The sequence below is a fragment of the Adiantum capillus-veneris genome, chromosome 4 (genome assembly GCF_014529385.1).
Source record: "Adiantum capillus-veneris isolate H3 chromosome 4, ASM1452938v2, whole genome shotgun sequence".
In the NCBI taxonomy this organism is placed as follows: Eukaryota; Viridiplantae; Streptophyta; class Polypodiopsida; order Polypodiales; family Pteridaceae; genus Adiantum; species Adiantum capillus-veneris.
The window spans coordinates 46039352-46052745 of NC_140934.1; positions in this window are offsets into that span (position 1 = coordinate 46039352).

A 13394-nucleotide genomic window follows, 5' to 3' on the forward strand; every position below is an offset into this window, starting at 1 on the left:
AGAATCAGACGGTAGATTTTCTCAGCCGGGTGTGGACATTTCTTTGGCTGACACCCTTGTAAGTACAACTATAGGGGGTGTCAAGCACTCAACAAAGCATGAAATATGGCATAAAGCTATGTTTTAGAAGGATCAGATGGTGGATTTTTTCAAAAAATTTGGAGTCTTACCAAAATTGAAGAAAGGAGGAAAGGATGTAGATGACGGAGGCAGTCTCACTAGCGGAGGCAGTTTCACTAGGTGGGAACCAGCTCCTAGAAAGCCGAGCAGCGGATCAGTCAATAAATTACCATGATGGTTACCATAGTAACTCCAAGAAGCTATAAATAGGACCCATTACATCGTAATCGGGTTGGTTGTACTTTTGTGCTGTTTTATCTTTTGACTTCCTACTCTTAGTGTGTGGTTGTAGTCCTGAAGCTGTTCCTAAGCTACATTATTCCCACTTGTACTCTTACTCTGTAATTCTTAATACAATAGTCGAGTATACTTCAGCCATATATGATTTGTATCCATTCCTTCTGAATCTGAATCTGAACTGAATCTGAACACCAATTCCAGTCATTCAGCTTGTCTATTTCTCAGCAGATATATTCCGGTTCATGAAACTGTTTTAGCTCAGTTTCTATCTTTTCCTCTAGTTCTACTAATTAAACTAATGAATCACCAATAGCTGTAAACTCTAACACTGGAATAAGCTATCTAAAGAGATCATCTCCAATTCCACACCTCAACAAGGGGAGTTTAGGAATGACACCCCCATCCAAATCAGACCGCCAAAGCCCCTCCAAACAGGTGAAAGTACAAAAATTAGTAAAAACCAGATCTACTTTCAATCTGCAATGCCAAATGACAGGTGCATGGTGCCAAAATAACCACCAACCATGTGGAACCCATCCATGATATTTTCATCCAAAATAGGTGTAGGTGTCAGCTACTACGGTTGCTACCACCCCACTCCAAACTCGCAGAAAAAGTTTCCAACAGGTTTCCCTTGCCAAGACAAGTCCCCAGGTACAAACCAGAGTAATTTTGACCACCCGATCCTCACACAAGGACAAATTTTGGGCAGATCAATCTAGAAAAAATGAAAAAGGCCATAAATTGATAAAAAGCAGTGCAAAGTTAAGAATTTTACACCAAAAGCTCCAACACCCTTAGTGGCACCTAGTGTAACCAAGAAATAGGCAAAAAGATGATCGAAATTCAAAATAGGGTAAAATATGCGTTTTTCACCAAACAAGTGAGGATCGACTAAATCTTGAGCCCACGGACAAGAAATTTTCCATAGAAAGATAAAAAAAGACCCAAGGAATATACGAGAAGGAGTTGAAGTTGTTCAAAAAATCTGAGGATCCTATAATTGGGCCAAATGTCTTTTAGAATAGGAAAAAACTAGGAAAGGAGATGAAGACCCAACTCACAAAGATGGTGCATAGCATAAGAACACTACACTCAAGTAGAGGAACTAGCAAGTACCCATTTCATGGACAATGGTCACAACCGCAGTCATTGCCATATGGGCTTCTTGAAGATTTGGGGAGTACCCGTGTGATGGCTAGCCCTCCGAGATTCCAAAAAAGCTATGTACACATGAAATGGATACTTCTACCCCACAAAACCGAGTGCCAAGCACCTACAGGACAAGCAACTAGGTACCTAGTAGGATACAGGTTTATATGACAAGGGGAAGGCACCATAGGTACAAAAAGGCATGAGGAAGCTTTCCAAGCAAGTTTTGGTCCAAAATGTCATAGGTGATAGTGACCGCGATTGCTACCACAAGAGTCAAAATTGGAAAAGATTGATACCAAAGGCTCCAGTAGGATAATAGCACCCTTATGATGCATAATAAAGGAAATTCAAGAAATCCTAGTCCCACAAGTAAAAAATGGTCATAACTTGGAAGAGACTAGGGAAAATTCAAGAATTTTGGTGCCTAGAGAGTACTAACTCTTAAATGGGGCTACAATAGCAAGAAACGGGGCAAAATTTCCCAAAATACTCAACTTGATAAAATGTGTGTTTTTTGCACGTTTCCCATCAAATGACTCCCTAGCTCGTAGATATCCATGATGGCCAAATTCATCACATGCAACCTTTAGAAAGATCATGAGAGGTCTCAAGAAGCTACAGGAGGAATTGAAGATGATCAAAAAACAAAAAGCTGAACAAATAGTGCAAAGGGACTCACCAAAAAGGGGAATCCCTAAGTATGGGTCAAAACAACTAGCCAACTGGGGCAGGGCATGATTGCAAAGTACATAGCTAGGGAAACTAGATGGTACCACCCCTGCCCCACCCCTTCCTAGTTTGGAAGAATCCCGCTCTCCGAGCGAGAAAATCTAAGCGAGTGCTAAAGCGAGCAGACAGTTACAAAGATATTAACAATATTTTCATTTTTTTTGTCAATTGAACGCATGAATGTATTAAGAAAGAACACAAAAGATTACATACATCCATGAGAAGGGAGTAGTAGACTCAGACCAAACTATTCGAAAGCCCTAATTAATAATATTTTGCAACATTCTTTTATCAAAGCCTAATTAAAGCATCGTCATACAATTTGTCTTCTATGGACAAATTGGCATATATAACTTTCTTTAGAGAATTTTGTGCACCTTTTAATTCTCTCTCTCTCTCTCTCTCAAGCTAGCTATAATCTATAGGAGCCAATAAAAAACCTTTCACCAATTTAGGGACACAAGTTAGAGACAAGTCTTGCCTAGTTCAATTACACTTTGCGCCAATTTAAAGTCAAGGTTGGGTGAGTGTTCGGTTTGATAGTTCACTTTAGATTTGATCTTAACCATTGGATCCATGATATTTACCTTGTTGGCACATTTGTTTTTACATACCCCCTTGAGAGGTTCTCCATTGGCACCCACTTTTTTACACATGACTTAGAAATCAACCACAATATTTGCCCTACCTAACTCGATTTGACCTGAAATTTCTTTTGCAGATTCTCCTTGTCGAGGGATTTCATAGTGGTGTAGTATGCTATCAGCAATTGCTCGTCTACCCTAAAAATCTTTGAATTTTGAAGCAAAATATGGCTCCTAATGTAGATGATATGTATGAATTGTTAGTCTTGAAAGGTACGTAGGTCGGCGTGAGCACGTTTCGCTTCTCTTACACTCTATCTCTCCCACAAATGCAATGAACAATGTATGTAAAGGCTGTGGAGGCTAGACTCCACCTTCAAAGGCTGCAAGTATTCATACGCTCCAGCATGTGAAGGCGGTGCGAGCAGAGACTTGGTTCGATTTGAGCTCCATGAGCATTCACTAAGCGGAGAGAGACGGAGAGAGAGAGAGAGAGAGAGAGAGAGAGAGAGAGAGAGAGAGAGAGAGAGAGAGAGAGAGAGAGAGAGAGAGAGAGAGAGAGAGAGAGAGAGAGAGCACTAGCTATTTGCAGACATGGAGTTGAGCGCCAGACAAGGGTGTGGGTGGGTATGGATATCCTTCAGAATCTCCCATGTGCGTCCGAATTTTGTGCTCTCCCTCCAATTTCTTTGATAAGTCACAGGTTCTTTGCATCAGCTCTACGTACAATTTGCGATTGTGATCTTCACAAGCTTGGTCTATCTCCAAAATCCATGCACGCCTGCGCGCGTCCATAGAAACAGCAATCTCACCTTAGTGTTTAGCTTCTCAATTAATTATTAGCCTCCTGCCACAAACACTACACTCCAGCATGAAGTGTTTTGTGCTATGTTTATGTTTAGGGAGAGGCTTGCCCACAAGCCTAAAAAATTTCAAATATCAGCTAGATTCCTTAACTAGTATTCCCCGACACATCCCCTCCTCTCCTACCCATCCCCTCTCGGCCACGCGTCGCCTCGTCCGTCTTGAATATACGCCACCTCTTGAAGGTCTCAATGACCATGGCCAGCAAACGCAACAAGTATGAGGGTCTGCTTTCCAAACACTGGACATGCATCATCTTGCACTACTTCAATCCTTGTTTCATGCATGTACGTCAGCAAAGAAGTCCAACCCACCTCTCAGAAAAAAGGGTCAAGAGGAGCAGAATAGTATGTGCAAAAAATACCTACATGCATATTTAGACATGCTCAAAGACAAATGGCCCCACAAACTAAATGTCTTTCTCATGTTGGCTTATTGTCTGTAGGTATGCACGTCGATGTGCATTCCTACAGAATGATTCACTAAACATGCTCGTTGAAACAGCCATACTTTGCAAGAGGGTGCCTCCTCTTGAAAGTCCTCATACCTACTTTTGAGAGGTGCTGAGCGGTGTTCGAAAAAAACCGAGATTTAGTGTATTTTTAATCGGCTAAGGTTGCAAAATCCCGGCTAAGTTTTGAGCTTGCCTTGGAAAAAATAGGTCAAATTTTACAATATTTAGTGTACATACTGGCAAAAGATTCAGATTTTGACCTAAAAACCAATTAACTTTCAACTTTGCCCTTATTTCCTTTGGTTAGGAAAAATGTTTTTTTAAAGCCCTAAGGTGGTCCTCTTGACCCTCTTGTAGGTATGCACGTCGATGTGCATACCTACAGGATACCTACAAGAGGGTCAAGAGGACTACCTTAGGGCTTAAAAAAAACATTTTTCCTAACCAAAGGAAATAAGGGCAAAGTTGAAAGTTGATCGGTTTTTAGGTCAAAATTTGAAGCTTTTGTCGGTATTTACACTAAATATTGTAAAATTTGACCCCAAGCAAGGCATGGTGTTCTGCCATGGCAATGCTGGCAACAACATTGTAGCCCACGTACACGGGGAGGAAGGGACAATACAGGGAGAGGAAGGGACGATGACGATCTATATTCACTAAAGCGTTGTAAAAATACCCACCATTGTCAAAAATATAGACCAACAAATCTTTAAGTTAATCGCTACTATGATTTTAAAAAAAGGGGGGGTGTAGGTATGCACGTCGACGTGCGGTCCTTGCGCTCCCTGCCTCCTCGCCGACGCTGCCTCTCTCCTGTGCCGATCTAAAGAAATCAGAGAGAAAGAGACTATTGTCTCTCTTCATTGATGCATAGATAGCGGGCGAGAGAGCCAGGAGCCTTGATCATGCATTGATGAGAGAGAGTGTGTCCACTACCCAGGTGCATGTGGCCAGAAGAGAGAGGGTGTGGAGAGAGCGTAGTGGTACATACGCTAGACTGCACGTAGAAATCTGACTGCACGCAAAGCAACGGCTTCCTTCTCTCTCCCATTTTAGCTGCAAAGCATGATAATCCCACTCTTCTCTCTTGCACTCACGCTCACACACTCACACATACACACGGAACATTGTCCAAGTCAGGCCTCCACTAACACACACACACACACACACACACACACACACATAGAGGCACCTCCATCCACCATGGCCACCCCCATCTATGACACCTTAATTGAAAAGGATGAGGCCACTCGTGACAGAGAGCGAAAGAGACTCTCTCCAAAAAAAACACCTAAAAAATTGATGCCGTGCTTCTAAAATTAGTGCACTAAAAAATTCATGCTGTGCCTCTAAAATTAGTGCACTAAAACTTTATTTATAACTATAGACTTCAGAGGTATCTCCAAAGATTCTCCCTTTTCTTTTTTTTTTAAAAAAATTGAGTGCTTCTATTGAGTCTACGTTAAAAGAAATATAATCAGCATATTTTAGCTTAGGCACCAATTGGCAACGTGTGCACCGTTGGCAATGCCCACCACGCAGACCTGGCAGCACTTGTAGCACAAAATATAGAAGAAGAAGAAAGTGGTACCACGTGGCAACCTGAATTGCTTTCTCCATTATACTATGTATTAGATGTGTTGGTTATGTAAGCTAATTTTTCTATTTCCTTGTTATCTAAGACATAGCTTACATGTACACTCAAACCCACATACTTTGCTCGAATTTGGGCTTGCTCGGAAAAGATTGCTCGGGGTATGGTAAGACTCCTAGTTTGGAGACAAGTGTCAGTGATTGTGATTGCTGTCATATTGATAAATTTTGAGATTGAAGAAGACCACTGGGTAGTGCTCAATCAAAGGACTCCATAGACACCATGGTTGCACAAAATAGACATCATAACACACAGCTACTGACATAACTAACTGGGAGGTAAAAACTGACTTAACTGGACTTATCGTGACTAAAATTCTTGCACTAAACCATGAGATTTTACTTTTGACACACATGTTCAAGCACTCCAAAGAATATGAGGCATTGAAGCATATACAAAATTGGGAGATAAAGATAGCTACCAGGTCGATATGGACAATATCATTGGGTCGAGGGCATGCTTTGTCAACGAATCCATCCAATAGCAACATGGCCGGAGAGTATTCAATTGTGTTTAGAAAGACAAGCAAGAAAGAAGATGGGAGGCACCCCAAATGCCCAAGTATTTCAATACAATTGTATATATACCTCAGAATGCGGACATGGTTATCACTAGGATAGGGGTTGAGGACTTCCTTGTAGAGCCCATAGTCCAAGCTGACTACAAGCAAGCCCATGAGTTGATTACAACCTTACAAAAAGTAGATGAATACAAAGCAGCTGCCACATTGACAAATGCAGAGGGGGAAAAGATACCCCTAGAGATAGCCCCAGATAGAATGGAAAAAATCACCAAATTACCAAGGGGGGAGCCGCTAAAGTCGCAAGGGTATGTAGATGAAGACATTAGCACGGTGAAGCTCCTTACCTTTGGCAGTGTCAAGAAGAAAAGGACCGAACATCTCATGAGGGTCCTACACCAACACTTACACTTTGATAGACAAACCACGTATACAAGACCAAAAAGAAACCTAGCTTCTATATTACACAAGCTAGTACCCCAGCACAGAAATGTGCCAACTGATTTGGCTAAATGGGATTTTGATGGCAGTAATAGAAAAAAAGAAATGGATTAAACAGTCAAGCACTCCACACCTAGGAGGTGCTGAAATCTTGACCAAGATAGTTGCATGCCTTGTTGGCGAGAGAGACTCATTAAAAGATGCTCGAGAGTCAAATGAATTGGTTGAGAGGATAAGGCAGCCCAAAGCAAGGCAAGGGCCCTCGGGTCTTCTACACCAACAAGGCCAATAAAAGCAAACAAAACAACACAACCAAAGTATGTAAGAGATGAAGGGGCCACCAACTCCAAATCCATTTGATAAAAAACCGATGACCAAGAGGTTGAACTCCAACCCATAGACCCAACCGCTCAAGAGAGAAAGCCATGTCTATCTATATGAAGAGAATAGAAAAAAGGGAAAATAAGGCTAAGGAAGAGCTAGAAAGAAAATGGAGGACCGAGAAAGGACAAAAGAAAAGGCAGAGGGAGACCACTCAAGAGAAAAGAAAGGATGAACAACTAAGGAAACAAGAACAAGCCCAAAGCTTGTCAGAAATGATGAGAGAGAAAATCAGAGAGAAAATTGGTCAAACATCAAAAGGCCAATTGAGGTGAATTGGAGCAGGAGGAAGCTAACAGGGCCAAGATCCAAGTGCAACAGGAAGAAGGTTCCTCCTTTGAAGAATTAAGGACAAAAAGAAAGTTTGACCATTATCAAGCAACCACTACTATAAGACGAGGGCCCTATTGATGAATCCATGGCAGATAATGTAGAATATTTAATGGAGCACATCTATCAACAAGAGGAATAGGCAAGGAAAGAGCAAGACCAAAAGCAAGAAACATATATTGAAGAATCAAAAATACCAAGCCTTGTGCCTAGAACCTTGATCCATATGAAATACCTAACCAATGAGCCCGGAATTCACATATATTGAAGAATCAAAAATACCAAGCCCTGTGCCCAACACCTTGATTCATATCGAATACTTGACCAATGAGCCCAAAACTCACATTGAACAAACCAACCAACCCCATGCAAATCCTACAAAGGTGGAGGATTGAGCCTCACACCTCACACCCAAAGGGGAAAGTGAAAACTTAATCAAAGACTTGATTGCAATCAGATATGGTCTAGAAGAGGCTCAATCTGATTTTGGATTACCAATGACATATACAGAAGAGCCATACAAGGACCCAAAAACACAAAAGGAGTCAAGATGATCAAACGAAGGGCTTGCTAAAAATGCAAGAAAACCCTATGATAACTGATCAATAAGAAAAAGATAAAAATGAATAGGTACAGAGGGAAGTAAATCAGCCTAAAGGCTTGTTAAATATACAAGAAAGCCTTGGGATGGCTGGTGTACTTCTCTCATCAGAGGCACAAGATCAAGAACATGTTTTAATGGTAGTATCAAAGATACAACAAATGTGGAGAAACCATCAGAGGGCAGGGCTAAAACCCTTGCCCAGACATTGACATAAGGATGCTCCGCACAAGGAATAATACAAAAAAGCAACTAAGATACCCCTTGAGCCTACGATCACACTAACAAGAAAAGAAGATATCAAAGAAATGGGGGAATCTTTTCAAGCAACAACAATAGAAGCTACAATGGAGACTACCCCAAGACCTTCCCTTCAAGAACCAATGTCAAATATGTTGTTTATTTGCTCATTGTGAGTTGTTAATGGGGTAATTTAAGTGAAAGTAAGCATAGAAAGAGGTAATTAGGCCCTAGAATAAGCCAAACAACCCCTCATTTGTTATTCTTGGTGAAGGTAAGAGATGGCAACGATCACGGTTGCTCACCTACCCGACGATGACTTTTACAAGTTTGATTGTTAGGAACCTATTGCCCATAGTCTAGAGACCCATAATCTCAAGTTTCATGTCATTTAGAGTTCATTTGACATCGTAACAACCATTAGAGTGATAGATAGACCACATGGGAGACTTGGGCATTATCCCATTAGTTGCTTCTTATCTTGGAAGTGACACCTTTCTCCTCAGTGCATTGTCGTTGGACATTGCATTTAATGTTTCCATGCACTAGTCGGGTCATCTATGTCCTTGGACTGACATATCTATGTTGGTTTGAGTTCTCGCTAGGCTACTTCGTCCGATTGCGGTGGCCCGTCAACACTCACTCTATCTAACTTGGTCTCACATATACATATGTAACTTGTCCCCAATAAGAGTCACTCTTTGGGAGTTTACATGATGTGTCTCTCGTCTTCTCTCTCTCTCTCTCTCTCTCTCTCTCTCTCTCTCTCTCTCTCTATGGTATTAGAGCGATAACAATCACGTTGTAAAGCAAAGAAACATAGATTGTGTGTATGATTGGTTTCCAAGGTTCACATTTTCTATAAATTTTATTTTGAGGAGAGATTCTTGTTGATAGTGATTGTTTTTTGTTAAGAGGAATATAGTTGGAGTTTTGAATGGTGTTTGTTGCTAATCAATGTGATTAACTTTTGATTACATATCAATTTGTGTTTTGACACCCTCAACTTTGGATCAATTTTTGAGGGTATTTTGCTTACAATTTGGAAAATTGAAAAGTGAAGTCCGTAGCTAAAGTGAAGTCTGTATTTGTAAGTTATGCTATTTTCATTACAATTGAACTTAGCATAGGTTTCATCTTCATGAAGCGTTTGTTGTTGTTTTTATACTTTTATCATCAATATTCTCTAAAAAATTTAGCACATTGAAATGCACAATGTGGCCACCAATCTTGAGTCTACTTATCTCTATTTTGAGGACTCTTTTATTTTTTATGTCTTCTTTTACTTGTCATTTTAAGCATCGGGTCTTGTCCTCTTTGAGAGTTCATTAAGCATTTTTTTCTACTCACTTTGGCAAAGTACAACAATGATACTTCTTGATTGACATCTCTCATCTCTTGCAAACTTCATCATATATGGTGTGAAAATGTGAATACTTTGTGATCTTATCTTATACATCTTTTCGCAACCAAATTTGGCTATGGATATTATCATCAATGATTTTCCTTCTGGCGAGTGATTTGTTCCTCCTTTTCAAGGCCAAGGGTTTGCTGGCTAAAAAGGAAAGATGATGTTAATTTTTAAAGGTGATGAACTATCAGATGTTGTTCTTGGAAAGTATATATGTCCATGTGAAATATCACCACCATTCCAAGACTAGAGCCAAGAATCAAGAAAGCACAACCGATTGATATGCAACATATAATTATAGACCAACATAAGTACTCACATGTCTTTTGATTCACATATATTCTTGATTATTCACCCTCAACATGATAAATGGAGCTAGAAACAACCGTTGTGCAATAATTATGAGATTGGTTGAATACATGTGTAAAGTGCCTCTCTACAGAGGTCCATGGTGACAATGCCACTTTTAGAAAAATTTGGCATGGTTTCCATTATAATCATAAGTAACTTGTGAAAGTTGGATATGTTATTTGTAGAGAACACATTTTAGTGAAATTATTGGTCCTTGCTTCACAATTTATTATGGCAAGTTCACAGAGAGAAGAACAGGAAGAGGAAGAGATTTTTGTTTAAAAGTTTACTAGATATAGAACAATGCCACAATATCCTTGACAAGTACTTTAAACATGCAATTCAAGGTGAATGACGTTTTTTTCCGTACGAACTAAGCTAATTAGTACTTGAATAAATTTTGATTTGTAAATAAGGACTATCCATAGACAATTTGTGAAGAGAAAATTGTGACAGTGTTTAAATTTTCATTGCGGTGTAATATTTTTTGCTCAGAAAGACAAATCTCTAGATGACGTATTTGACGATTAATTTTTAAGGCCAAAATTGAGGTTTCTATGTTGCAAATCTTGATAAATACCCTATATCTTGGATCAATCTTGGTTGTCCCGTTGGTTTTCCATTAAAGTTAAAAGACAATCAAATGGTTTTTTTGACTTTGCAAGTTTGTTGTGAAGGTGAGTGATCGAAGAAGCTTGTTAGCAACAAGCTAAGCCATGTAACATTTTTCAAGAGCTCCATTGTAAAAACACTTGTTCTTTTGATAAATTGAGAATGTTGTAACTCCTATTTGATGATTGGATATTGTAATCTATGAATTGGAGCTACAAGCTTCCAGATTGTATCAACTAATCCTTGGTTAGATCTCCTAGATGATTATTTTTTGACCTAAGAAACCTTGGCTAAAGTATAAAAACCAACTTTGTAAAGTTTTATTAAGTTATGAATAATGAAATACAGAGTGTGAGATTATGGCACTCTCCTCTCTCCTTCTCATGCTTCTATCTCCCTTGTTGGTTGTCACATTGTAGTGCCGTCTGTTGCATTGCAACCACAGATAAGAGCTCTACGCATTAACATAAACATATCATGATAAATCGGCCTAAATTTCATCATAAGTAGGAATTTAAGCTAGGAAATCACAAAGTAAGTATAGGTGGTATCGGGGCATCATTGCTAAGCATTTAGATCCATTCGAGGTTAGAAACGACTAGGTAAAAATCTCACTACTGCTAATAAATGCATTTCTTGCCACTCATTGAAAGTGAGATTTGAGATCATAAGCATGTATGCTTAGGTCTTATATACTTTTCCTAGAAGTTTTATAGCATTCAGATATCGTTTGACGATGTAACGATCATGGTTTGCCTGCCGATTAACGACTAGCATTTGATGACTTAGGTCATTTTAGTGTAGCTTGAGTTGGATGCGAGTTGTCTGTTGTTTTTTAAGAGATTGACATCTCTTGTAGCCTCCATACACTAGTCAAATCAGCTTTGTCCCATGGATTGACAATTATGTTTGTGGTTCTCGCTATGTCTGCAATAAGATAAGGGTGAGGTTAGGAAGCCCACCCACATTTGGCGCCATTTCCGATGAACGAGTAGACCTAAACTAGGGAAAACAAGAGAGTCTAGTGTAAGTGTCCTTTAACTTCCCCTAGGATCACCTAGAGTTAAACTTTCTCTTTAAAATCGCATAGTTTAAGAGTGTTGTCTTTTGTTGTGTAGAGGTAGGTTGGGAGTAAATTGTACTTGCTAAGTACCTTGTAGGATTGTAGGATTAGGTTGGGATTTTGAAAATGGTTGATGGACAAGACAAGTCTTAAGATTAATACTCATTAAACCATAACACAAGAAAACAAGTGTTTGTGGATACCTTCGATCACCCAATTGCAGCAGAACCTAGGAGTAGGGTAAGTAGAATCCAAGGTGGGATCTCAAATCATTGCTCACTGCAAAAGAATCATCTGTGAGTTTTTTATGTGAAGTTACAAAATTTCAGGTCTACGGCTTGAAACAACATCAAAAGACTGTCAACCACTAAAACCGGCTGGAGATTATGCTCATAAAAGTTATATGAACTAGTGGGTAAGCATAAGGATGCATTTGAGGTAAGTTTTCAAGAATTGGTAAAAATTCAGGTTATATACATTTTCTTGGGAATTAAGGCCAAATTAAGTTTTGACTTGACTCGGAGGCTTAAAACATGTCACAAAAAGACTAACTATTGAGAAAATTGCAAAAATTGTTCATTTTAGGCCAAAAGTAAATAATCATGATTATTTTTATTTGGCTCAAATTGATCAAGATTGATATCAAAGACTCTATGCATGATTACAAACATCTTTTGTGAAGGCTCATAGTTTGGATCACAAAACAGACCAAAAACTTGGAAAAAACTAAAGCTTGTACTATTTGTTGAGAAATTGTGTCTGACTTGGATAATTTGCTTCAATTTGTGTGAAACTTGGCTCAGAGGCTTATCTTGAAGTGTTTCATCAGTGTGTAGCATCAAATGTCCAGAAAGATGTCAAAATTTACCAGATATAAATAATTGTGATTATTTATATTTGTCCCAAATCAAAGTGTATTTGGTCAAATGGCAGTACCACTCGCTTAGGCATGTTGTATTGAACACTCAGATGAAATTTGGTAAAAGTTGGATCTTTAAAGTGAATAATGTGGCCAGTTTTATAAAGACAGTCTTTAGACACAAAATTGTTGACAAACGAGCAAGGCTTATCCAAACTTTGTGAAACTTTACTAGGGAGCTTAAGTTGAGTTGCTTTACTTGCTTGTATCATCAACTTGGTAAAAAAATGCTAAAAAGTCCCATAAGTAAATAATCTCGATTATTTACATCTACCCTATATTTGAGATTTTTTGCACAATTGAGTATACCATAGGGTTAAGCACATCAAGTAGACTACTCATATCAAGTTTGGTGAATTTTGGTCACAAAGGTGAGACCTAAGTCAAATTCTTGAAAGTTGAGTCTGCGAACACTAAACAGTTGTGGTAACTTGGACAAATCTTGTTCAAACTTAGTGAAACTTGTCCAGAGACTACAACAAGGTGTCTATATGGCATAAAAAGTCTAAAAAGTCACTCATCAAATTTGGGTTCCATCAGATCAAAATTAATACATGATAACTCAATTTCCATGTTGCAGATTAGTCCTGAAGAGGTAGAATCTAGAAACCCCATTTGCTCAAATTGAAGTGATATACACTGACCAATCACAATAGTTAGCAAAGATTATAAAGTCTTTGGGAGAAAACAACTAACTTGGTTAAAACTGTCATACGAACCAGGTT